This window comes from Tachyglossus aculeatus, chromosome 8, assembly GCF_015852505.1.
Source record: "Tachyglossus aculeatus isolate mTacAcu1 chromosome 8, mTacAcu1.pri, whole genome shotgun sequence".
Classification (NCBI taxonomy): domain Eukaryota; kingdom Metazoa; phylum Chordata; class Mammalia; order Monotremata; family Tachyglossidae; genus Tachyglossus; species Tachyglossus aculeatus.
This window is the reverse complement of record NC_052073.1, coordinates 18877744-18904898: the sequence shown is the minus strand read 5'-3', so window position 1 is coordinate 18904898 and position 27155 is coordinate 18877744. Positions and strand designations below refer to the sequence as shown.

Below are 27155 nucleotides of genomic sequence, written 5' to 3'. Positions count from 1 at the left end.
GTCTCTTGGCCCTTACTCATGCCCTTCCTTCCACCGGGAATCCCTGCCCCTCCTCCACACCCAACACAGACCATTCCCTGTCTTCAAAGCCCTTTTGAAATCACATCTCCTCCGGGAGTGCCATGCTCCAGGAGGCCTTCCCTGACTAACTGATCTCCCCACCCTATTCCTCCCCGCCCCGGCTACTTCAGGGTTTCCTCATCACCCAGTCCTCCAAGCATTCAAGTACTTATCTTTAATGTACTCTTATGTACTCAAACTGTGAACCCCAAGTGGGACAGGGACTGTGTCCAACCTGATTATCTCATATCCGCCATGGCATTTAGTATAGTGCTTGGCGTGTAAATGCTGAAGTAACATAATTCTTATTAATTTGAATTCTTTGGCTTGCCCTTACCTGTCATATTTTAGGGTCTGTGTCTCCTACTAGACTGTAAAGGCCTCGAGGTCAGGGATAATGTCAACTATACCATACTTTTCCAGACTCTTTGTACAGTGCTTTGCCCAGAGTAACTATCAGTGAATACCATCACTTGATGGAAGAGGAAGAAGATACCCACTTATGTCCATATGTGAATGAGTTGTATGGTCATTTCAAAAAATTTATTCATGTTCCCCTATTTGTAAATATTTTTATGTTAGTCTCTCTCACTAGAGTGTAAGTACCTTGTGAGCAGGGAACATGCTGCATGTTTGTTGTACTAAGCACGTAAGAAACTACAGTGTGTGTTTCCTGGTGGGTGCTCAATAAATATTTTTCCTCCTACTCCTTCCCTTTCCCACCTTTGAGTGGGCATTGGGGTGATTTCTCAGTCCTAATTCGGAGCCAGTCGGAGGAGTGAGAGGCCTAGCAGGACAGAATCTCTGCCCTAATAGGAGAGAGAAGGCCGGAATAGATACTCTAAATATGTGAAACAAGTCAACAGAGAATAAACCCTAGCCCTTCTGAGAAACACACTTGTGGAGTAATGGGGCAGGTGGGAGGCTGACTCACAGAAGAACCTCATCCCCCTTCTCTCCTTGCCCACCCTCTGCCCCCAAACCAGTGTTTAATCACCCCCAGCACACTCCCTCTCTCCAGACCCCCAACCCCCTGGCAAGTAGCTGCAGCTTCTGTTCCCCTGGCAGATCAGCAGGGTTTTTTGCGGGGTGGGGAGGCAAAGGATAGTGGAGCTGGGGGTCTTGAAGCCTAGTCAAGCCAGCAGTAAAGGGCTCGGGTTTGACCGAGCTGTAGTGCAAAGTTCTGTTCTGTTTGTGTTAGAACTGGGTCAGCAGGGAGCAGAGCAGCTGCACTGAGTCCTCGGGGTGCGCAGCGCTGTTCTCTGCACTGTAGGTGTCTTGGAGAGACTGCCTGCAAAGACTTTATAATCCCACAAGACGTAGAGGACAGAAGCAGATGCCTGCCAAAATCCAAGTTGACATTTGAAAAGCTGCAGCAGGAAGAGCCTTCTAGACTGTGAGCCCACTGTTGGGTAGGGACCGTCTCTATATGTTGCCAACTTGTACTTCCCAAGCGCTTAGTATAGTGCTCTGAACACAGTAAGCGCTCAATAAATACGATTGATTGAATGAATGAATGAAGAGGAGCAAGCAGGGACTGAAGTTCCAGGGGACCAAAATGGTACCCAAGATTATCCTGTGATATAGCACTGTTATGTTCCATGAAAATGTGAGTGTACCATGATTGGCTGTATTGTCGGGGTATGTTTACCTAAAGATTTACGTTATAAATTAGGATCCATTCCAGAACCTTTGGAAAAATATGAAATTCCTTTACGTGCTATGTATTGTAATGTTTGCTGCAATGTTAAGCATCTTTAAACTATTATTTAGTCTTTGTTAAAACAATTCAAAGGCTAGCATTCAATATTAAATGAGTAGATATAATGTGTGTCTGTGGGAAGCTACAGAAATAGAATTTTGTTCTGCTGACTATGGTAGTGGTTTGTAGTCTGTAGTAGATCGAACACTTTTCTTCTTAAGTACCAAGTAGCATGAATATCTTTGAACTCCTTTCCCCATCAGGGATAATTCTGCTTAAATGCTTTTTGTAAGACTTCCTGCTTTCTTGAAAACTGGTACAAGATTTCTTGGTCCCAAAGTTTTAGCAGGTGGGGAGATAACTAGTTCTTCACCTTTTTTCACCATCTTACAAGGATGCGTGGAATTATCAAAGATCCATCATGTCCTTATTGGAGAAAGATTTCTTTTAATGAGTTGCCAATGGTCAATCTGTTGTATTTATCCAGTGCTTACTCTTTGCAGAGCACTCTACTAAGCACTTGGGAGTGTACAAAAGAGTTAGTACATTTCGTCTCTGCCGTTAAAGAGTTTACAATCTATCTTGGGTGATAGACACTACAATAAATTACAACTAAGAGGAAGCCACAGAGTGTGTGCTAAGTGGAACATATGTGCTATCCTGGAAGTGGGGGTGTGGGTATCCAAGTGCTTATGTGATAAAGAAGTGCTAAAATGGCAGTCGGGGAGCAAATAGGGTGAGGAGAAGAGAAATTGATCAGGGAATACCTCCTGGGAGGGATTTAATTTTACAAGGGCTTTGAAGATGGGAAGAGCGGTGGGTCTTCTGGATATGATGGGGGAGGGATTTCCAGGCAGGAGGCAGGGTGTGAGGAAGGGGTCAGGGATGAGAACAAGGTGCAGTGACCCAACTCACTAATTCAGTGACCTGTATCATCCATTTCTAAATCATCCAGTTTAACAACTCATTTTTAATGATTTTTTTAAGCACGTCCTATGTGCCAGGCACTATACTAAACATGGGGTAAATACCAGATAATCAGGTTGAACATAATCCCTGTCCCACATAGGGCTCACCTCCTTAATCCCCATTTTACAGATGAGGTAACTGAGGCACAGAGATAGTAAATGACTTGCTCAAGGTCACACAGCAGACGTGGCAGAAACAGGATTAGAACCCAGCTCCTCTGACTTTCATGCCCATTCTCTTTCCACTAGGCCATGCTTGGCCACCTGCTCGGAGGACTTGTCTTTACCACAATAATACTATTTGTTAAGCAGTTACTGTGTGTTAAGCACTGTTCTAAGCACTGGGGTAGACACACATTAATCACATCAGACACAGTCCCTGTCCCACCTGGGGCTCACACTCTAAGTATTGACCTTTTACAGTTGAGATTGAGGCACAGAGAAGTTAAAGTGACTTTCCCTAGGTCACACAGCAGACAAGTGGCAGAGCCGGGATTAGCAATTAGGCCATGTTGCTTCCCTAATTTCATTTTAAACTCAGCCCGGTTGAGGAAGGGGCTGGGAAAGATTTACTTACCTGTGTTACTAGGCAGGAACATGAACATGGTTGAACTTTTGTGGGGGGTAAGGAATTCATCAATATAGTTGTATGCCTGGAATGCTTGAAACCTGGAATAAGGCTTCAATCAAGAATATTTATAGATCTCTTACTGTGTGCAGAGCACTGTACCAAGCTCTTGGGAAAATGCAGTACAATAGAGTTGGTAGACACACTCCCTGTCCGCAAGGTGCTTACAGCATCAAACGATTCTGGCTGTATCCCCAGCCTTTGAATAATTGTGGGATGTCTGTAATCATGGCAAGGGGCAAACAACTCTGGCTATATTCCTGCAATGTGTGTTTCATGGGACAGCTGTAATCTGGGGTGTGCCTGGTCTATGTTGCTGATGAATAGCTTCTTTAATGCCCTCTGCCTCAGTCACTTGTGTATTTGTGTCTGTCCTGCTGTGGCAGGCACCACAGGATTGGTTACAAAGCTCTTCACAAAGTAGCTACTCAGTCCAGACTGGCAACAGTCCGAAGGTGGAACCCTTCTGAGAAGGAGCAGAAAAGAGACAGAAATGAGGAAATGACCAGGATTGGGGTGGCCATGGTTTTAATTTTTTTAATAGACTCCATGATCCGGACATACACAGCCATATACATTTTTCACAAATCTACATGTATCTCCTTTAACGGTTTCATGCCCTGGGGAGACCTTGGGAGCAGTACGGATGAAGGAGGGTCTGCCTGAGAAGCAGCATGGCCTAATGGATAAAGCACAGGCCCAGGAGTCAGAAAGACATGGGTTCTATCCCACCGCTGCCATTTACCTGCTGTGTGACCTTGGGCAAGCCACTTAATTTCTCCGGACCTCAAGTTACCTCATCTGTAAAATAAAGATTGAGACTGAGCCCTTTGTGGGACCGGGGCTGTGTCCAACCCAATTACCTTGTATCTACCCCAGCGCTTAGAACAGTGCCTGGAACAGAGTAAGTAGCAGCTGCGGTGGGAATCCCTGAGTGCTTCTGGCTCTGGTATTAGCTCTGCCCATGCCACCAACAGACATGCTGCTGCCCGTCTCGGGGGAGGAGAGAACTGAGTCAGTGGCAGTCAAGAAGCCGTGCCTTTCTCTGTCAGATAGAGGCAGGAGCGATTGCTCTCTGCCAAGCCAGCGGTCCTTGGCTCCCCTGACAGAGACACAGACCATCTGCCCCAGGCTTGTCTAGTCCAAGATACATGGCTAACTGTGCATCCAGAGCAGGTTCTTGAATCAGTGTCAAAAATCTCCAGGGGAAACTGTTGGCTGAGGAAGGGGAAAGAAAATGGGTGAGTCCATTTCAGTGCACAGTGTGTTCACAGATATTCTCCCATCTCCCTCTGCTCTCCCTTTTGAAGGGAGATGGCAGTGATCATTATGATTGCTATGTATTAAACGTTTACTATGTTTCATGAGCTGTTTTAAGTGCTGGGTAGGTACAAATTAATCAGGTTGGCCACACAGTCCCAGGGCCACATGGGTCTCATTGTCTAAGTAGAAGGTTGAACAAGTAGTGAATCCCCACTTTTCATTTGAGGAAACCGAGGCACAGAGAAGTTATGTGACTTGCCTAAGTTCACACAACAGGCAAGTGCCAGAACCATGATCCTCTGACTCAGGTCCTCTGACTCTGGTCCATGCTTTTTCCACTAGGCCACCCTGGGTTTGACATTTTTTTTCAAGGGTATTTGTTAAGCACCTACTATGTGCTAGGCACTGTTCTAAGCGCTGAGGTACAAACAAAGTAATCAGGTTGGACACTGTCTTAATCCCCATTATACAGATTAGGTAACTGAGACACAGCGAAGTGAAGTGACTTGCCTAAGGTCACAGAGAAGACGAGTGGCAGAGTCAGGATTAGAATCCAGGTCCTTCTAATACTCAGGCCTATGCTCTGTGCACTAAGCTACGCCACTTCTCTAAGCGACTTTTAGGCCACACTGCTTCTCTAGCATGCAGGTTTCTTAATGGCCAGGTTTGTGCTTTCAAGTCTGGTGTAGTGATGCTTTTTTGTGCACACACACATACTCCCCATCCCCATGCCACACACACAGTTGGGTTGGGACTTGTAATAGCAACTGGATCCCCAGACCTCCTCCCATTCATTCATTCAATCAGTCATATTAAGCACTTACTGTGTGCAGAGCACTGTACTAAGCACTTGGGAAAGTACAATACAGCAGTAAAGAGTGGCATGAGTCTTCTCCCAATTTAGTTAAGCTCATTGCGGACAGGGAATGTAACTGGCCAACTCTGTTGTACTCTTCCATAGAGTTTAGTACAGTGCTCTGCATATAGTAAGCACTCAATAAATGCGATTGAGCGAGCACTTACTACGGGCAGAACAATGTACTGAGCTCTTGGGAGATCACAGTACAAAAGAGTAGAGATAAATGATCCCTGCCCACAAGGAGCTCAGAGACTAGCTAGCCTGGGAGGCAGGCATTGAAATAAATTACAGATGGCTATTTACAGAAGTGCTGTGGGAGAGGTAAAGTGCTTAAGAGGAGCAGACCCAAGTGCAAAGGTCATGGAGAAGGGAGGGCTAACACAGGGAGGTGGGGGCTTAGTTGGGGAAGGCTTCTTGAAGGAGATGTAATTTTAGTAGAGCTTTGAAAAGCGAGAGAGTGGTGGCCTGTCGGATGTGAAGAGGGAGGGATCTTCAGATCAGAGCTGTACTAAGAGCTTGGGAGAGTACAATATAGCAATATTGTAGGGATTGACTGAGGTACAGTGTGTAGGTCGGTGTTAGAGGAGCTAAGTATGCTGGCTGGGTTAGAGTAGGAGATCGTCAAGGTGTGATAGACGGGGAGAGCCGGTTGAGTGCTGCAAAGCTGATGGAAAGGCATTTCTGGTTGAAGTGGAGATGGATGGGCAACCACTTGAGATTTTTGAGGATAGGGGAGATGTGGACTGAGCTGCTTTTCAGAAAAATGATCCATGCAGCAGAGTGGAGTATGGACTGGACAGGGGAGAAGCAGGAGGTAGTGCTGAGGGGAAGCCTATCTTGACCCAGTACTAAATGTCAAGACCAACAGGCCAGGCCCACAGTACAAGCTCTCTAAGGGGGACTGCCTGCCTTCCTGCTTGCTCTCCACTCTTCAGTGTAGAGCTATTTAAAGGACCTCCCTGTCAGGTGGGTGGTGGGGGAGCCCGGTCCATTTCCTGAAGGTGTTCCACAGTCAAGGCTGGGCTTAGAGCAGGCAGGAAGTGAGTGAACCTGGAGGAGGTTGGTGTCGGCTCTGTTCCCTAAAAGAGAGAGAGCGGTAGCAGGGGCCTGGGAAGAGGACAGGCACTGGAGCTTCCCAGAGTTAGTGCTCCCTGGGGGGCAGAGACCAGAAGGATGGGCAAGGAAGAGAGAGTAGGGACTGGAGCCTGGCCTGGGCCCCATTTGGAGAGGGTGGAGAAGATCTGGACTCCCGATGCTGCATGCTTTGGTCCTCCACTGACAACCTACTTATAAGGAATATGTGTGTGCATTGTTATATTGTACTCTCCCAAGTGCTTAGTTTAGTGCTCTGCACACAGCACTCAATAATTATAGTTGACTAACTGTACCTCAATCACGTATATCTCATCTCCAACCCCTTGCTGCCCCCATCCTCCCTCTGGCCTGGAACTCCCTCCCCCTTCATATAAGAGAGGCCACCACTCTCCCCACCTTCAAAACCTTATTAAAATCACATCTCCACGAGCCCATCCCTGATTAAGCCTTCATTTCCCCTATTACCTCTCCATTGTGTGTCACCCTTGCACTTGGATTTCTACTCTTTAAACACTTGATATTCACCCCACCCTTAGCCCCATAGCATTTAAGTACATATCTGTAATTTATTTTGATGTCTGTCTCTGCATCTAGACTGCAAACCGGTAACGTGTCTTCCAACTCTGTTGTAGTCTATTCTCTCAAGTGCTTAATACAGTGCTCTGCACACAGTAAGCACTTAATACATACCATTGACTGATTGAGAGATGAGATGGCCATTGCCCCAAAACCACTGAGCAATTTCCCAGGGTAAATTACATTCCCCCTGGTCTCTTCTAGCTCCTCTCTTGGGGTCAGAAGCCCTGCATAGTCCCATGATTGTGTATCAATCCATACAGATGCATACACCCCCTCCCACTCACAGATGTGCCCCGCCTCCCCTCATTAGCTCATCAACATCTGAAGGTGAGAGCTGTTTTCTTTGGGTTTGGTGGATGAAATGGTGGGAAGTCTGCTTCTGATGTGGTTTCCCTCCCTGAGCTTTGCCCCTGGGCTTAGTCAAGAGGGAAATAGAACAAGGCACCTAGGTTCTGAACTTAGCAGAATACAGACCTGAGCAGGTGAGAGGGAAGAAAATGCATCTCAAGACAGATGCTATTGTATTTCACTTTCGCAAATGCATAGTACAGTGCTGTGCACACAGGAGGCTCTCAATAAAATACCATTGATTGAGAGGAGAATCAAGAGGAAAAAGTGCCCCAGACTCCCAGGTTCTCTTTCCGCCTTTCCCCTTCAGTGTTCTAGACTGTAAGCTCCTTGTAGGCAGGGAACATGCCAACCAATTCTGTTATATTGTACTCTGCCAAGTGCTTAGTACAGTGCTCTGCACTAAGTAAACTCTCAATCTTCGTCGTCATTAATGGTATTTGTTGAGTGCTTACTGTGTGCAGAGCACTGTACTAAGAGCTTGGGAGAGTACAATACAACAGATTTTGTTAGACCTGTCCCTTGCCCACAATGATAAATAGAATAGGTTGATTCCCAAAACCATAGTATAGGGGGTCTCCCAAGAATAGGAAGTTAATAGGCCCCAAACCTGGAGGTTTGGAAATAAAGCTTAGTGTTGGTGCTTAGGGGTTCGCTGGGCTGGCTTTGCTTCCGAACCCGTTTTGCTGGCAGGCAGCTGCGGTGGAGTTTCTTGAAGCAACCAGGATGGAGGCCTGGTCCTATGGATCCCACGTTGGCTCCTGATTTCTGACCCGGTTGGTTCCAAGGGCAGGGACCCTAACATGGTCTTCCTCTGCTAATCTCCCACTGGGCCAGAGTAGAGTGCTGTGGTCTGTGTCTGGGGGACCTTAATTCCCACCGACAGGCTGGTTCAGCTTCCCATTTTTACCTCTCCTCGGCTGTACCCCCACTGCTTGCTTTTAGCCGGAGCTGGGCCTCGGTAACCAGCAAACTCCATAGGAGCCATTGTTCCTGACAGAGTTGGGCATCTCTTCAGAAAGACATCCCTGATTTTTGAAGGGACTCCAAGTAGGCAGCTTCGGTGATGCCACTATTTGCTCTTACAGTGGGGCCTCTTTTCACTGACCACTTACAGGCTTCCTGTTGTTAGCTAAGGAAAACCCACCACAGATTCAAAAACAAACTTGATGCTACTGTTGTTTTTAGGTAAGTAGTTAAAGCTGTCTTTTCGTTTGGGAGAGGAAAATATTTTCTCACAGGTCTAGATACCCACGACCTCGACAGAAGGAGAATCTAAACAGTTTGAGGAATGGGTAAACGTTCACTTCCTGTGATCCCAGCCCTTCAGGTGCCCTGTCCTTGAGGAGTGATTTTTTTTTTTTTTCCACCCACCCCCACCAATATCATGTGTACCTGGGTCTTTCGTAATCAGGTGTATCCCCCAGTAAACATAGACTTGTGGGATGGAGGGACCCCCATCTCTCTGACCCTCCTTCTCCCTCCCCCCCCCCGCAAATTGCCCCATACAAATGCAATATTTTTCCTACATGTAATGATCTCCAGGGAAGGAAAAAACACCCATTCCAGAGTGCATGACCTACTCTGATAGAAGATTTTTCCCTGGGTTTAACTTAAATCCCTCCTACTGCAGCTCGGGACTTGGCGCCTGGCCAAGAGGAGGTCAGCTGAGCCGATTCCTGCCCAAGACGCCTTGTCCCCTGTTCAAGGCTACCACTGAGGGAGCCTGCCCAGAATTCCTCCCTTTATCTTTCCGTCACTTCCACTGACTCAAGTCCCCAGCTCCTCACGTCATTGGGAAGTCTGGCTGTGACCGGGGAAGTGCCTGGGCTTTATTATTTTTTTTTAAGGAATTCTCCTTTTAGTCTCTCCACAGAGGGTGGGAATTAATGAGGTGAGACTAGGCCCCTGACCTCAGCCTGCTAGGGGGACTGTTTATTTGTCCACACAGGTCACTCTTAGTGCTCCCAGTCTCATTCCCATTCTCATCCCATCAGACTCCATGATATATATGGAAGTAATAAAAGTGCAGTGTGATAACACAGTATATCACCTGATTAGGCCTGCACAAACTTTGCCAGATTAGACAGATGGTAAAAACCCAGTAAAGGCAAGTGTTATCAGAGTAGACCTAATGACTGATAAGGGAAGGGAGGTATGTGGTGGGATGGGGGAATAGTTCAGTGTGTCAAAATTTGAACTAATATTAAGAGGATAAAATGGAGACTGTGGCCTCAGCATAACTAAAACCAGGAGATTAGACATCTCCCTGGGGAAGGTCAAGAGAGCAGAAGGGACTTTGCTTCTGGAGGGGAGGGATTTGATAGGGATTTCCGGGTCTTAATGGGACCTAGAGCTTGGCCATTTTCTTTGTCAATAATGTGAGGCTTGGGAAAAGAATCCTGCAGTAATAATTCCACAGTCTGCACTGCAGAGGTGGGAGACTGACAGTGGGGGCTCCCTTCAGGTGGAAGGATCTTTTATTTGTGGTGGGGAGTCTTGCCGCCAAAGCCGGGGGATTGGAGGGACCGATGGGGGCCTGGGGACAATGATCCAGGAGGCAGGGTATGGCCTCTCTTCCCTGGAAAGGCCTTGAAGAGCACCCTCCTCCACCCCAAGGCAGGTGGCGGAGGGAGCAGCCCCCATGTCGTGGGCAGGGTAGAGATGGCTTTTAGACTGTGAGCCCACTGTTGGGTAGGGACTGTCTCTATATGTTGCCAATTTGTACTTCCCAAGCGCTTAGTACAGTGCTCTGCACACAGTAAGCGCTTGGTAAATACGATTGATGATGGAGCGCCGCAGCCACACTGTGGGGAGATCGCCTGCTATCAGGGGAACGTACTGAGGAGCGGGAGGGATGGGACAACCCTAGGTGCCGCTTTGAAGTCACCACCTGCTTCCTTCCCCTTCTTGCAGTGCAAGGGGGAAGGGCTTCGGAGGGAGGTTTGCACAACAGAGAGAAAGATTGTGGGGATTTTCAAAGGGCTGTGGTCAACAGATTAGAAAGAAAGAAGCAAGGTGGTGTTGGCCAAACATCTCCAGGGCTTTGAGCCAGTGATGGAAGGTAAAATCCAAGGACTCATCTTCTGACCTTCAGACCTGGACTGGGAGTGGAAGACCCATCTGGGACAGGAGCCAGCTGACTGACTTTTCCAAGCAAAAGAATTTACAATCAATCGGTCGCCCATTCAGTGGTTCTTATTGAGTGCTTACTTAGTCCAGAGCCCTGGACTAAGCTCTTAGGAAAGTACAATACAACAGAGTTGGTAGATGTGATCCCTACCCACAAGGAGCTTTCAGACAGTCTATGGGTGGAGACAGACGTAAGTAGATTAAAGATAGGGGAAACAATAGAGTATAACAATAGCTACATAAGTATTGTGGGGCTGGGGTATCAAAGTTCTTAAGGGGTACACAGTCAAGTGCAGAGTTAATGCAGAGGGGAGGGCAGAGAGGGGAAATAAAGGGCATAGCTTGGGAAGGCCACTTGGAGGAGATGTGATTTTAGGAGAGTTCCTGTACCCCTGGAGCAAGCGCACTTCACCCAGTTGTGAGCCTGGGCTGGCACCTCTCCCTGCTTTCACTCCCCCCCTCACCCACAAGCCCCAGCTAGGAGAGTTAGCGAGAGGGTGGCCAGGGTCTGGGACTCGAATGAAGAGCGGGGAGAGGGAGGGAGAGATCCCAGTATGAAAGCAACAGAGCAAAACAACTTCCAGCCCAAGTCCTGGAGGCTCTGAGATTGGGATCAGCTCCACCCTGCCTATTCCCAGGCCCCCTGGGGAGCAAGTGAAGGAGAAGGATTGAAGGAGAAGGATTTATGGGCTGCTTACACACAAGGCTCTTGCCCTGATTTAGGGAGAGGGGCTCCTTGGAAGTTGGGAGTTGGTGGCTGGGAGGATTTTGGTGGAATGATGCCAAGCAAGTTTGCCTGGTTGGCAAGGGATCTTGGAGATGGAAGGAGTCATTCCTGTGAACCTAGGGAGTCAAAAACTAGCCCAGTCTGCACCAGCTCTGCCCCCTTTTTTTTCTCCCTCATATCCTGCCCTTTCCCCCTCACTTTTGCTAATCCTATGCAACATGCCAAATTGGCTGCCTTAGTCCCACTGCAGCATGTTTTCTGCTTTTCAGATGTGGTGATAGTGTATCAGTCTCTGGAGCAAAAGAGCCCATTGGGTTAGAGAAATCCCACTTAATATATTGTTTGCTCTAGGCTGGGGTTTTGAAAGTGGCTACCTCCCTCTGGCTCAGTCACTTCAGTAGCCCATGGCAGCTGGACATATATTTAGCTGTCCTTATGTGAATATGGCACTTCTGATGGTGAAACTCTGTGAGTGGGTGTGACTGCTTAAGTCTCTTCCACAGGACACTTGATAATAATAATGATTCTATTTGTTAAGCACTTACTATGTTCCATGTACTGTTCTAAGCTCTGGAGTGGATACAAGCCAGTCAGGTTGGACACATTCCCTGTCCCACATGGGACTTCGCAGTCTTAATTCCCATTTTTACAGATGAGGTAACTGAGGCACAGAGAAGTGATGTGACTTGCCCAAGGTCACATAGCAGACATGTGGCGGAGCTGGGATTAGAACCCAGGTCCTTCTGACTCACAGTCTCTTGCTCTATCCATTAGGCCATACTGCTTCTCTTAAGATAAAGGTGAAAACTTTCCCTGACCAGGAATTAAACCCAGGCTGCGGTGGTAAGAGTGCCAAATCCTAACCACTAGACCACTTGGGAGGAGAGTGTCCTCAAATAAAAATAACAATATGAGGAGTGGAGGCCTACACTGACCCTTCCAGGGAGCTCCTTCGGGGATGCTCTGAAGATGAGGGAGGCTGGAGGCAGGAAGGCCGGCAAGGAGGCTTGCAGTCATCCAGTTAGGAGATGATGGGGGCCAGATGGGGTGTCGGGGTGTTGGCTGTAAGGGCAGAGAGGAAGGGAGAGAGCCGTGAAATACCATGACAGAAAGCTTAGCAGATGGTGAAGGATACTGAATGTAGAAAGTGAAAGTGAGAAGCATCTAAGGGGCCAACAAGGATGTGAGTTTTGGGAATAGGGGGGATGGTGATGCGGTTGGCCATGATCGAAAAGTTAGGGAGTTTAGGAGGGATGATGAAGAGTTCAGTTTTAGCCATATGGAGTTTAAGACGCTGGCAGACTTGTCCTGAGAGCAGAAGGAAATACCAGTTTGGAAACTGGTGAAGTTTCTTGAGTTTATTGTAACATCTGTCTCCCACACTAGAATGCCATTGTCTTGAGGGCAGGGACTGTTTCTACTCTACCAAGTGGTTTAGTTCAAATCTCTGTAGAATCAATACAGTGGATTGATTGGTTGTGAACCTCATCATCAGGCAGAGGGACACACAGACCCTGGGAAGCTCACTCTCGCTGGGGCGCACCCGGGGAGCTGACTTCACTGAGCCTGGGTTGATTTAAAAAGCATCTCTCTTCTCCTTCCAGCACAGTTTCCTTTTAAATGAAGCTTCCAGATGTGGTTGACCCACGTTTAGCTGCAGCCCTCTTGGCCTTTTTTTCCAGACAACCCAGGCACCCTCTCTGGCTCAGGATCTTTGGTTTCCCCAAAGAACAAGAGGGAAAAAAGGAGCATGATATTGGCAGGGGGGCCTGGGTCACCCTCCTGAGCTCAGCAGGCTGAGTGATTTGGCCCTGGAACTCATGAGAGTCGAAATTGACTACATGTTCTCTTAGATGTCCCTGGGGCTTCAAGATTTCCAAAATTAGAGGGGCTTTCGTGGATCCAGGCTCGCTAGAGTGCTTGCGGTCCTGGAGTTGGGGAAGGTGGGCACTTGGCCTGAAGGGTGCCCCCCTTCCTCAAGAAGGAGCCCAACTCCGTGGTGAGGCAGGGAGTGGTGAATGGACCTGAAGCCTTCAGGAGTATGGGGGCCATGGTGACCAGAGCCCTCTGAGATGGAGGGTGGGAGCTGGGGTGGAGGGAGGCTCTCGGGGAGTTGGTAAGGGGGAGGCATGGCAACCTGAAACTGGGCCAAGCTCATGTGAATCAGGGAATAGATGCCCGGGGAAGCAGGCGTGGGCACTTCAGGGTAGTGAGCTGCCTCTGGCCCTGTGCCCTGGGAATGATCTGCGGCTTCCGCCTCTTCTCTCCTGGACATCATTCAGCCTGCTGTTTGGAGCGCTTACGCTGAGACCCCCAGGCCTGGAGGTCCTGAAGATTCCCCCACCCCTTCTGTCCCTGAAGCTTGGCTCCCTCCTCATGCTTCCTGTCTCAGCACGGCGCCAAGGAGCTCTCGTTACCGGACAGGGCCGGAATCACGGGCAGTGACTCAGAGCCGGGTCTCCCTGGGGAGAGCAGGGGAGGGGAGAGAGCCCTCTGGGCAGAGAGTCACGCCTCTCAGGCCGGACTGGAGATGGGCTGAACTGGGATAGGATTGGAGTGGGAGGTGGGGGTGTCTGGGGAAAACCAGTCCTGACCCTGGGTCATATACTGTCCGGGTAAGAGTTAGAGGGCAGGGCCGGCGTGGCCTCAGGAATCCGGGTCCAAGCTGGACTCTCAGGATGGGGGTTTTCAGGACAGGAAATGACCCTGAACCGGGCTGGCTTCCCCAAGTTTTTCCTGACCTGGGCACAGCCTGCCTATAGGTGGATGAGGAGGGGGTGAGGAAAGAAGAAAGGAGGAATCCTGAGGGACTCTCCTCTATGCTGGGTTTCCATAGGGTGCCACACTGGTGGGCAGTTCCACTTTTTGTGTCTCTTTCCCAGCCGCTTTTCCTGCACCCCCAGCAGCTATGGCCTCCAGGGATGCCCCAAACCTGCCAGGGGAAGTCTCTGCTGAGGACTGTAAAGGAGGCTCCTTCTGAGTTCTGCTTAAACAGTTTATTTCATCACCAGAATGGCCAAGCCCATTCTTGTTCCTTCCCCAGCGAGACAGGATGTTGCTCCTTCCACTCTCCAGCCTTTCCTGCAACACCGGATGGTCAGTCAGCACTCCAGAGGGGAAAATCCAAGTCTCCCCAGCTCCCCAAGGGCTTCAGTTGCTTGTCCCACCCTGCAGTTAGGGAATGGACTACTGAATTTCCTTTACGTCTCTCAGGCAGAAGGAGGCTACGTAACCCGAGGGACAGAGGTTTGGTCTTGCCGACCCAATCATGAGATCTTCAGATGTTTCTGCTCTTGTCACCTCCGCTCCCTCCTGCACCCCTGTGGAAGCCAGAATGGAAACCCTCTTACTCCAGAATCTCTTGGCTTCTTTTGAGTTTAATTGACTGTGGTGATTCCCTCCAGGCACCGAGGATAAGATTTAAAAGGCTGATCACCCTAACCCTTTGTCCCACCTCCCTCTTGTGCTGCCCCCCAAAACTGGGTCTATAGGAAAAGTCCTGGTTCTGCCCCCAGAGCCCCTTTGGGTGGCTCAGTTGCTAGCCCTGGCCTGGCCTCTTTCGGGGAACCGATGCACTGTTGGGGCTCCTGGGGCTGGTTCAGAGCCCTCTGGAGACGTGCCGGCCCCAAAATAGACTCTTTTTTAAAAATAACATCGGCATTTTTTCCTTTTTCTGTTGCTGCCCAGAAATCTGAGCGGGAAAGGTCAGTGCAAGCAGCTCTCTGATGGAAGACCTCCACAGGGCCCAAGGCGAGGATTTTCTGGCCCTTTCTACCATGAGAGCCGGGATTCATTCATTCAGTCATATTTATTGAGCGCTTACTGTGTGCAGAGCACTGTATTAAGCACTTGGGAAGTACAAGTCAGCAACAGAGACAGTCCCTACCCAGCAACGGGCTCACAGTCTAGAAATGCCAGTGGCCTCTTGTCTTTGCTGCCTCTGAGTCTCCCCATCCCTCCTGTCTCCCCCCCCTCCACCCCCGAGCCCTGCTTTCTGTGGGCCAGGCCCCTCCTATCAGATCCCAAAACTGCAGGTCCCACCCCAAAGGCCAAGCCAGAAGACATGGAGGCAGGGGAAGCCATGTTTGAGGCACGGCTTCCTCACCAGTGGGTTCCCCCCTGCCAACCCCAAAGCTGCGTTACCCCCTGCCCCATCCTGGCTAGGGCCCTAGGGTCCTCTCAACCCCTGTGTGCTTGTGTGGTGGTGGGGGTTTGGGGAGGAACCGTATCCTGCCCTGCCACTTTCCGTGGAGCCTTGTTAGCTGGGTTGGTGCTGACTGTGGAGCTGGGAGACCCTTCTCCTTGCACTGTGGAATTCTCTCTCTGAGGAAAGAATTTCCATTCTCCTCATCTCCTAATCTGAAGCAGTGCGAGTCAATATTTGTGTTAGTGCTTTCATTGGGGAAAAATGTAGATGGTAAAGAAAGCATTTCTTCCGGTCCCCCAGCACTGCCCCCGCCCCTTTTCTTGGCCTCCGTTTGTTTCCCCTTCCATTCCCTGGCTTGTGCTTCCATTTTCTCTTACCCTTTCTTTCACTCCTTCTTTTTCTTTTCCTTCCACCCTACCCACCCCCACCAGGCTTTTGGCTCCTTGCTCCTCCTCCAATTCCCTCCCTCTCCCTTTTCTTCCCAATCTTACCCCTTCCTTGTCCCCCTGCCCCTCTCTCCCCGCCCCCCACCCCTCTCTCTTCCACCCTTTCCCTCTGCTCCAGTTTTGACCGGTTGGCATTAGAAGGCTCCTTAGTCTCCATTCGTCCTGGTGTCTGGGGCGACCTTCTGGAGAACCGAGATCAGCAAAGTGGGTGCAGCCTGAGGAATGCATGTGGGTTCCTGCTTCATCCAGTCTGCTGCAGCAGAGCCCTGGGCCCAGAGGGCCCCACCTTGACCCCAGGGGCTTGGTGAACCCTAGGAGACCTGAACCCCCACTCTCTCCCCTCCCTCTGCCCGCTTCTCTCCTCCCCCAGCCAGCCTGGGGTGCAGCCGCCCCCAGGCCAATTAAGCAATCCCTTTGGCATTTGAATTGGTTCCCCCTCCAGGGAAGGCTACTGTTCAGCTAAAACGCCCTCCTCCCAGCAGAGCTTTGGCTCCCTTTCCCTCCTCCGCTCCCAGCTGGTTGGGGAGACCCTCCCTGTCCCAGATTAGAGCCAAGCCAGTTCCCCATGAATCACCCCATTAAGAGCATGAGACTATAAAAGGATTTCCCTTGTGTTAATTTCCAATCTATGCCGTCTTCCAAGATAACCTAAATAGAAATGAAATACTGTACCAACCTGTAAGCAGAGTCCTCTCACCGTGGCACCAGATGGATTTCGGCTCCAAGATGATTGTATATTCCTGGACACCTCCAGGCTGTAAACTCTTTGTGAGTAGGGACCTGTCTACTAAACTCTGTTATATTGAATTCTCTCAAGCATTTAAGTTTAGTACTCTGCACACAGAAAGTGCTCAGTAAATATAATTGATTTTTTCCCCCTCCCAACCCCCCCCCCCCCCCCCCCCCCCCCCGCCCCCGGAGCCTGCGCTGAAGTAGGGAAAACCCCTTGGCAAAAAACACAGCCCGAGTCTCCAGGGCAGGTCTCCAGCAAGTGTTTTCTGAGAGTTATCTGAGGCCGGGAGCGTCACATACACACTTGGGGCCCGTTGTACAGGACACCAAAGGCCTGTGGGCCTGGAGCACATCATCTAAGCAGACATTCAGTCAATCAGTTGATCAGTGGTATTTATTGAACATTTACCTTGTGCAGGGCACTGTATTAATGCTTGCTGTGTACTGCATCGGTAGATATATTCCCTGCCCCCAATGAGCTTAGAGACTAGAGGGTGAGCTTCCAGTCAGTATGTTCAGAGAGATACCGACCTGCTACTTCAAGAATAATTGAAAGGGAGGGGTGGGTCATAGATTCTGGAGGTGGATGGAGGGTGGGTAAAGTGACTCAGGGAAAACTGCCTGGAGTAGAAGCGCTCTGAACTGTGATTTTAGAGGGAAGAACGTGACCGGTACCGACCACCATCTAAACTGAATGTGCCCTCTGCAAGCCCAAGCCAATCTGAAAGCTGTGTGGTGTTTCAAAACAACCAAAGCGCTAGGTCCTGCCCTCAAAGTTTAGTTTCTAGGGGGATGCCATTTTCATCTTCACCACCATTATATCCCCAGAGGTGCTCTATCCTCAGAGCCCTGTACACCTGGCTGTGCCATGTCTCTGCCAGAAAACTGGGTTCAGGTTAAACAAGACTGAAAATGAGGGCTGAGGTGAGAAGCAGTGTAGCCTCATGGAAAGAGGCCCCTAATTCGCCTCTGCCACTTGCCTGCTGTGCTACCATGGAAAAATCACTTCACATGCCCCTGCCTCAGCTTTTCATCTGTAAAATGCTGAAATATCTGTTCTCCCTCGTATTGTGAACACTGTGTGGGACAGGGACTGATTATCTTTTATCTACCCCAGTGCTTAGCACGTAGTAATTCTTAGGGTGAAGAATTGAGCAAATTGATTATTTGTCTGAATGGAGCAGCCTTCCAAATGATCATTGTTCTTCCTTTGCCTCCCTCCCTGCCAGGCTAGCCTTAGTGGGGAGGATGTACTTGTGGAAAGGACAGTGAACAGAAGGGGCCCCACTCCTTAGTTACCACAAAACAAAGTAAAATAAGGAAAAACAAAATTCTATTCTTCCTGTGAAGCGGTGTGCCCTAGTGGAAAGAGCCCAGGCAGGGAGTCAGAGGATCTGGGTCCTAATCACAGCTCCGCCACTTGTCTGCTGTGTGATTGTGGGCAAGTCACGTAACTTCTCTGGGCCTCAGTTCCCTCATCTGCAAAATGGGAACTCAGCACCTGTGCTCCCTCATATTTAGACTGTGAGCCCCATGTGGGTCTTGATTAACTTGTTTCTACTCCAGCACTTAGTAAATTCAGTGCTCGACACTAAGCACTTAACAAACACCACAATTATTACTATTATTCCTTCTTGCTTCTAATAGAAAATAGCCACTCCATGCAAGAGGGAAAGGGTTGTGCTGTAAAAAGAGCCTTCCAAACATCTGCCTCAAAACCCCCAGGGCAGATGCAGTGCTTCCATGCTGATGTCAGGCTGGGCAGCTCAAGGAGTCCCAGATGAAATGTGTCTGGGAGCTGAAGATCTGAGTTCCTGAGCCCTGGCACCCTCAGCGTCCCCGGTGTTCTCTCCTGCAGAGAGGGTGCTGGGAGACTGAACCAGTTCTGATGTATAGAAGAAAGAAAGGGCAGCCAAGAGGGTCTGCCATTTTGAAGGACTGGAGTAATCCAGTGCAGTGGAGGAGCCAAAGCCTGCCGGTTCGATGTTCTGGGGGCTGGGCCCTTGCCTCCTGTAGAACGCTGGTGGATGGCTGAATCACTGTCAGTCCACAGTCCACTCTCTAGGCTTCCCTAGTTGAGTGTCTGGAGCGGTGGGGTGCTGTGGCACTTTCTTTAGGGTACTTTTTTTTTAAAATGGTGTTTAGGCAGGCAGGTGTTCAGGCAGAAACTCCTCACCCTGGGCTTCAAGGCTGTCCATCACCTCGCCCCCTCCTACCTCACCTCCCTTCTCTCCTTCTACAGCCCACCCCACACCCTCTGCTCCTCTGCTGCTAATCTCCTCACTGTACCTCGTTCTCGCCTGCCCTGCCATCGACCCCCGGCCCACGTCATTCCCCAGGCCTGGAATGCCCTCCCTCTGCCCATCTGCCAAGCTCACTCTCTTCCTCTCTTCAAGGCCCTACTGAGAGCTCACCTCCTCCAGGAGGCCTTCCCAGACTGAGCCCCTTCCTTCCTCTCCCCCTCATCCCCCTCTCCATCCCCCCCATCTTACCTCCTTCCCTTCCCCTCAGCACCTGTATATATGTATATATGTTTGTACATATTTATTACTCTATTTTACTTGTACATATCTATTCTATTTATTTTATTTTGTTAGTATGTTTTGTTTTGTTCTCTGTCTCCCCCTTTTAGACTGTGAGCCCACTGTTGGGTAGGGACTGTCTCTATGTGTTGCCAGCTTGTACTTCCCAAGCGCATAGTACAGTGCTCTGCACACAGTAAGCGCTCAATAAATACGATTGATTGATTGTTTAAGCACCACTATGTGCCAGGCTCTGTGCTAAGTATTGGGTTGGATTCAAGGTTGTCAAGTTAGATCCAGTCCCCGTCTCACATGGGGCTCCTAGTCTTAGCCCCCATTTTACAGATGAGTAACTGAGGCCCAGAAAAGTGAAGTGAAGTGACCCACTTCCAGCCAAGGAAGCTGTGCATCTGTGACAGCAGACCCATGGCGGAGCTGGGATTGGAACCCAAGGTCTTTTGACTCCCAGGAAATGCTTTATCAGGCCACAGTGCTTCCCATTTAGAGGGGGAGATGCGTAGCCTTATTCATTCTTCTCAGAATGTCATTCCTAAAGCACAGCAATCACGGCACCTCTCTCTGCACCCGCTCCCCATTCCCTCTCCTTGTCTCTGTGGAGCCCAAATGCATCCGTGCACATATGTGTGCACACACACCATCTCTCTCTGTCTCTCTCTGTCTCTGTCTCTCTCTTGCTTGGTAGGCACAAGCTGGCCTTTCTTCCCTCCTCCGTTTGTGTTCCTGGACTGGCCGGTGACTGAGCATTTTCATTATTGTGTCTGCTCTCTCCTGCAGAGAGCACAATACAGCATTTCTCTCTTGACCATAGCTCTGCCCAAGAAGCAGGCGCCTTCAAATGTACTGGCTAATTGAGTTTGGAAAGCCAGCTCGGCGAGGGGGCCAAAGGCAAAGGGCAGGCTTCTGGAGACTGGCTGAGTAGAAGTAGTGCTAGACACCAGTTTTGATGTCTGTCTCCCCGCTTCTGGACTGTGAGCCCATTATGGGCAGGGATTGTCTCTCTTTGCTGAACTGCACTTTCCAAGCGCTCTGCACACAGTAAGTGCTCAATAAATACGAGAATGAATGAAGTGGATGGCCCCCAGCTGACTACAGAAACCACACTGAGTGTTTACGAGTATGTGTATGTCTGCTTGAGTGAATTTGCTTGTGATGGCAATGGATATTTGTGTGCATCGTTGTTAACCAGTGTAGATTAGGTTCTTAGTGAGTTAGAGGGTGGTTGGGGCTGGGGGTACCTGTATGTGGGAGTTGGTGAATGAATATTCTCTCCGTGTATGAACATGGTATTCAATCTATCGTATTTATTGAGCGCTTACTGTGTGCAGAGCACTGTACTAAGCGCTTGGGAAGTACAAGTTGGCAACATCTAGAGACAGTCCCTACCCAACAGTGGGCTCACAGTCTAGAAGGGGGAGACTTTTATGTTTTCGGTTTTATGAAACTGAACATACATGTTGATAATATTCGTGATGATGTTGATGTTGTGTGGGAGTGGTGAAGAGGAACATGTGCAGATGTGGTGGTGGGCTGTGGGGAGAGGAGTTGGGGTGGGGAGGGTCTTTATGCACCCTTGGCTAGGAGTCCTGCTTGCTCACCAGCCCTAGTTCAGCTCCAGGCCTGTCCTGAGTCCCCAGCTGTGCAGGCAGTGGCGATCCAGCTCCTACATCAAACACTACCCCCCTCCCCAAGCTGTCTCCATAGAGACCAGGCTTCCTCCAGACATGGGATTACTTTACCTTCCTGGACGGACAGGCCTTTCCAGCTGCACTCCGATGGCACCGATGGGCAGAGGAAGCCCAGCCCCGGGTTGGGCCTGGAGAAGAGATGGGGGGGCCAGTGCTGATGACTCCAGTTTTCAGGCTATTTTAAGCAGGAACCTCAGGCTGCCCTGTCCCACTGAGGAATGTCTGATGCAGGCCCTGCTGGCTAGTGGGCGGACAGGGCTGGAGGGATGGGCTCACCTGCCCTCTTGATCCCTGGAGGGAGAGCTTGACCCGCCCTGGCTACTGGGAAAGGCTCCAGCAGTTTCCACTCCTGAAGTTCCTTTGTGTCCCATCCAGAGACAAGGGTTTGAATCCCATCCCGACCCCCATCCCAACACTGTCAATAAAACAGGAGTCTGTACTGAGTGCTTTCTCTATGCAGAATCCTGTACATGGTGCTAGGGGGAATGAGAGGAAGAACAGGTTATTGCCCCTGCCCTCAGGGAGCTTACAGTCTATTAGGGGAAAGCAGAACAAACACCAGTGTCACAAACATACCTGCCCACATAAAGTGCAAGTAACAGAGCTATACAATACAAAGGTAACAGAAAGGGCGCACATGATTTATAGAGGTAGAACTCCTTGCTAAGTGAAGTGGCTCAGAGGAATTAGTTTGAGGAGGATTCCCAGGAAAGACGATAATAATTACAATTGTGGTATCTTGTTAAGCGCTTACTATATGCCAAGCACTGTACTAAACACTGTGGGAAAAGGATATCTAGTAATGCTCTATTGGGACTACTATTCACACCCTTGTAGATAACCTTCCACCCTCAAGCAACTTATTTTCAGTAAGAGAGGGAATGTTTCTTTTTAGTTATAGGGGGAGTGGTGGTGGTGTAGGGCGTGTTGGGGAAAGTCTTCTAAGCAGGAAAAGAATCTGTAATCAGCAGTCTTAAAGGAGCATATTTGTCTGGGATCTGTGCCGATCTGAGCCTCAGGGGGTGACGGGGGGGGCGGCAGAAGAGAGAAAGAGAAAAAGAAAAAAAGCATGCATCTGTGTGGGGGGAGCTCCTCTGCATGGGTCATGGCATAGCCAGGAGGGACAAGGCTGGCACTAGCCTATAGGTCACTTCCTGGGACACAAGATATGTACAACACCTCTTTCCTCTTTCTGGCTTTTGCGTCTAGTCCTACGGACCCCCCCTGCCTTCCCCTTCCAGGCCCCCTTCTTTTGGCCCAGGGTGGAAATACCCTGGGAGGATTATCCTGCAGCCGGTGGTGGACTGTGGAGGAAGGTTCCGTCCCTCCTTGAGGTGACCAACCCACTCCCATCCAAATTAAATCAAGCTTGGTTTAACTTCTTCGGTGTACTGTGGTTGAGGTGCTGAGGCCACAGACATTCATATAATCTGATTCCTATCTGATCTCCCCCACTGCTCGAGCCAAGGCTAGCTCGAGTAAGCTAAAAAGCTAGGAAAATCCAACAAAAATCAGAAAAGTGGGTTACCGAGTGTGTTGGAGTTTCTGGCCAAGTATTTCCTAGCCAGAAATAGCTTTGGCCCCAAATAGTTCAGACAGTTATTGTTCTAGCATGTTGTCCCCGAGGAGGGGTGAGAAACGTAGATCTGAACATGTGCTAGAGGAGCGGTTTGTGGGGTGGGTTGGCTGCCCGTCAGAGAGGCCGAAACGGAAAGCTGACCGATTAACGCTGAGGCTGTTCCCTTGAGGCCAGGTCAGGGCCTGTCCGGCCCAGGGCTCCTGGCTGGAGAAGGGGAAAAGGGTAAGCAGGAAGTTCACTCCCATTAAGTTCTGTTAATGTTTACCGGGACCTCCCATGACTTGTAAAGCAGTGACACACACTCCTGAGTGGGCACCAAATTATAAAACCCTTTGGAAATGGTGGAAAGCAAGTGCGGGTTCAAGTCTCCTCCTAAAACTGGCTCCTTCTGTTGGGATCATGTCAGGCCAAGTGGGACGGTTTGGGTGGGAAGGGCCAAGCACCAACAGCGATGGATAGTTTTTCTAAAACACATATTTCTCCACTCAGTGGTTGCCCATTCTGCTGCACATCAAGCAGAAACTTCTGTTGACTCTATGGCATTCAAGTCAGTTATCTCCCTCCTACTTATCTGCTCTCATTCCCCACTATACCCCTGTTCATACCCTTCTGTCCTCTCCAGGCTAATTGATTCATCGAGCCTCATTTCTGTGTCTCCCACCCAAAGACCTATTGCTTGCTCTTTCCCTCCTGCCTGGAACATCTTCCCCTTCCAATTCCACCAAAATAATTATCCCTGTCTGAGCTCTTCTGAAAGCACCTCTTCTCGGGGAAACCTTCACCTAGTGGAAAGAGCACAGGCCTGTGAATCAGAGGACCTGGGTTCTCAATCAGCTTGCCTACTGTGTGACCTTGGGGAAGTCGCTTAACTTCTGTGTGCCTGTTTTCTTAACTGTAAAGTGGGAATTCAGTACCTGTTTTCCCTCCTATTTCATTCATTCGATCATATTTATTGAGCTCTTACTATGTGCAAAGCTCTTGCACTGTGAGCCCCATGTGGGACAGGGACTGTGTCCACCCTGATTAACTTGTATCTCCCCCCTCTAGACTGTAAGCTTTTTGGGACCAGGGACTGTGTCTACTGGCTCTATTATATTGCACTCTCCTAAGCACTTAGTACAGTGCTCTAAACACAGTTAAGTGCTCAATAAATAAGATTGATTGATCTACTCCAGCCCTTAGAATAGTGTTTGACACACAACGCTTAAATACTGTAATTACTATGTCTTTTCCCTCCAGGTCCTCCCAGCTACCACTTCTGCGCCAACTGTGCACTTACGTACACTTGTGCTCGCCTTATCGCTTCAGCACTAACTCCTATGCGCATCCTCTTCTGTCTTCCTCCTATCTGTAAATTATTTTAGTGACTGTCTTCCCTGAAGTTTCCAGCAACCTTCAGGACAAAAGTGTCTGCAGAGATATAGCATTAGCAGATCTGTGTCCACCCCCATGGAAATGAGAGTAGGCCCCATTCAGGCCCTGTTGATTGAGATTCCGACTTGGGCCTTGTATTCGGGGGTTTAGCTTGGTCTGGACCACAGCCCGGCAAGTCGGGTGAGGATTTGGAGCCTGTTCAGGGATCTCTTGGGCCACTTTTAGGAATGGGTATGGAATGCTCTGGGGCTCAGTCCAGATCCTCTGGAACTGCCACCACCAGGCTCCAGATTCCTATTTTTTTTTTAAATGGTGTTTGTTTAGCACTTACTGTGTGTCAAGAGTTGTACTAGGCCCTGGGGTAGATACAAGTTAATCCGGTTAGACACAGACTCTGTCCCACATTGGGCTCACAGGCCAAGTAGGAAGGGGAACAGGTATTGAATCCTTGTTTTACAGCTGAAGAAACTGAGACACAGAGAAGTTTAAGTGACTTTACCAAGGTCACATAGCAGGCAAGTGGCCTATTGAATAGGACACAGGCCTAGGAGTCAGGAGGACCTGAGTTCTAATCCCAGCTCTGCCACTTGTCTGCTGCATGACCTTGGGTTAGTCACATCACAGAGAGCAGAGATCACCAGCCAGCCGTAGGGCTTACTCTGCTTTGCAAGAATTATGGCTGTAAAAGAAGCCACATAATGTAGGTTGGGAGAAAAGGGTATGTCTGCCCCAGTGTTCTGTGATTGAACTGGTTGCAGATAGCTCCATTCAACCGTTTCTTGCACCTACGTACCTCATTTCGGTTAAATATTTTTTCTGCTGAGGAATGAGCCCTCCCACTCACCTCCTCCATTCCCTTCCCCTGCCCCCACCCTCCCCACCCTCTAAGGAATGTCCCCTCACATACACACACTACCCACCTGTGGCCCTATGAGCAGCCTCAATCCTGGGCCTCCCCCAGCCAGGAACAGGAGAGGAAGGGGCTTGGAGTTAGCTCTAGCCAGATTCCTACATAAGTAACCTGCTGGAGAGATAGAGATAAGCCTGGATGGAGCTCACCCTCTGTGGAATGCAGGCCTGCCTTTCTCCTAAGGCCCCCGGAGGCACATTTCAGGGCTGAGGGAGGGAAGAGAAAGATGGCCACGACACGGGGGTTGGACAGATAACAGGAAAATGCTGAGTTGGGATTTCTTTGTGTCTTTCACTAACCCCACCATCTCCCCCAGCCTGAAAATTCTCATTTCACTACACATCCCCCGGCCTCCAACTCTTGTGCCAGCCCTTTGCATTCTACCTGATTAAAAAGTGGTCTTCTTCTTCAAGAGCTGAGTGCTGCCGAAAGTGTCCTGATCGGATGGGGAAGAGGCAGGATAATTGAAAAGCTAAGGGGACAGAGGGGCTCAGAGAAAAGAGCTAACCAACGGGGATGGAGGGAGAAGAGTGATGGGTTTTATGGCTTTCTTCACTAATGAATTATCTCCAGTTGTCTCCAACAGCCTTGGAGTTCAGAGGCCAGGGCAGTGGCCCAGTTGTCCTCACTTCTGCCTGGACCACCCAGCTGCCATTGTGTGGCCATCATCTTCTTGGCCCAAGTATGAGGGCGGACCAGGCGGGCCACACCCCAGGGAATTTGGGGCCGGGACCCCGGAAAAGGGACAAAATCAGTGGGTGAAAGGAGGGAGGTGTGCAGAGCAAACCTGGCTCCTGCAGCAAGCCTGGTCTCTTCCGGTCTCACAAAGCCAACCCTCATTTATCCACTGGAATAGAGAGAGCAGTGGCTCAGTTAAGACAGAAACAACTGACAATACTGAGCCAAGGAGGAGGCGGGGACCCTGTCTGGACATGGGGGAAACAGATCTGGGGAAAACAGCCTTGCGATGGGGAGTGCCAGAAATGGGCCATTAGTAAACCACAAAGCTGAAAGTAGAGCCTGAACTCTGTAGAAAACAAGGGTGTCTGTGGCTTTCCTTTTTCCTATAAAGGCGAGACCTCCTCTCTCCACTGGATAAACTAATACCAAGATGCCCAAGTGTCAGATGTTCTCCGCACTTCTAAAACTGTGGGAGTTTTTAAACAGACAGTCCTGGCTTTGTTTTAATCCATCGAAAGTTCTCTGTTGAATCCAAAACATCCAACTTTCCAGACTCCACATCGTCTGTTGACATTTTGGGTGATGGAAATAACCCAGTGATTTCCATTCCCGAAGAGAGTCATTTCCTGGTTATCTCCTCTTGACAGGCTTCTGTTAAGCCAGGGCTGACACCTCTCCCTGGGGAGATGAGTTTCAGTGCAAAGAAAGGACTATCAGGACACCGATGGTCCTTGGCAGTGGGGGTCAAGACTGAGGACTGACCTTGGGAGTGGGAAGGGGCTGCCTGCAGGGCCTTTTTGACAGGGGTTGGAGAAGTGTGTGTTGAGCTTGGGAACACCAAGGACTAACATGGAGGAATGATGCTTTCTTGGCCCGGACAATTTGAAAAAAATCCTAGTTGTGTGTGACAGAGGGATCTTGGATTTGCTCAATTAGAGTCTGGACTGTGTCTTCACAGCACTTAATTAATCCACCAAATTTATCGAGCGCCTACTGTGTGCACAGCACTGTATTAATGGCTTGGGAGAGTACAGTACAGTGGAGTTGGTAGAAACGACCCCTGCCCATGATGAGTTTACAGATGCAAGTTATCCAGAATATTCAAGCTTCCCAAATACTTCCTGGCATGAACAACCCGGAATTTTCAGATGTATTGAGGAGCAGTGGGTCCTAACGGAAAGAGCACGAGCTTGGGAGTCAGGAGAGTGGGGTTCTAATTTCGACTGCCACTTGCCTGCTCTGTGGCCTTGGGTGCGTGACTTTACTTCTCTGGGCCTTAGTTTCCTTGTCCTTAAAGTGGGAATTAATTAACTGCTCTCCCTCTCCCTTGGACTTTGAGTACCATGCAGGGCAGGGACTATCCGATTTGATTGTGTCTGCTCCATGCTTGACACATAGTAAGTGCTTACCAAACTTATTATTATCATTATTACTAATATGGGTCAAAGTATGGTTTCTAGGCATCAATTGTCCAGGTAATGCCTCTAACTAGACCCAGGCTGGGTAGCTTATCCTGCTCGGAGCAAAACAAACATCATTTGTCAGAGAACTTCCCAAATTGCTCTTTTCATTGGTGGAAATGCTTTTGACTTTGTTATCAGTAGAGGATTTGCCATGGGATTTCGGCTCTGCTTGAGGGGCATCCATAAAAACCTCCTTTTTTCCTATGTGATTTTGGTCCTTAATGCTGCTGTCTG

The 27155-nt window shown here is 49.4% G+C and overlaps 1 protein-coding gene across 1 annotated transcript in view; it reads left to right on the top strand.

Annotated features, from left to right (window-relative positions):
- The window catches only part of LAMA5 (laminin subunit alpha 5), a 128497-nt gene that overhangs the window by 34427 nt on the left and 66915 nt on the right, over window positions 1-27155 (top strand). The gene's annotated exons all lie outside the window — the stretch shown is intronic.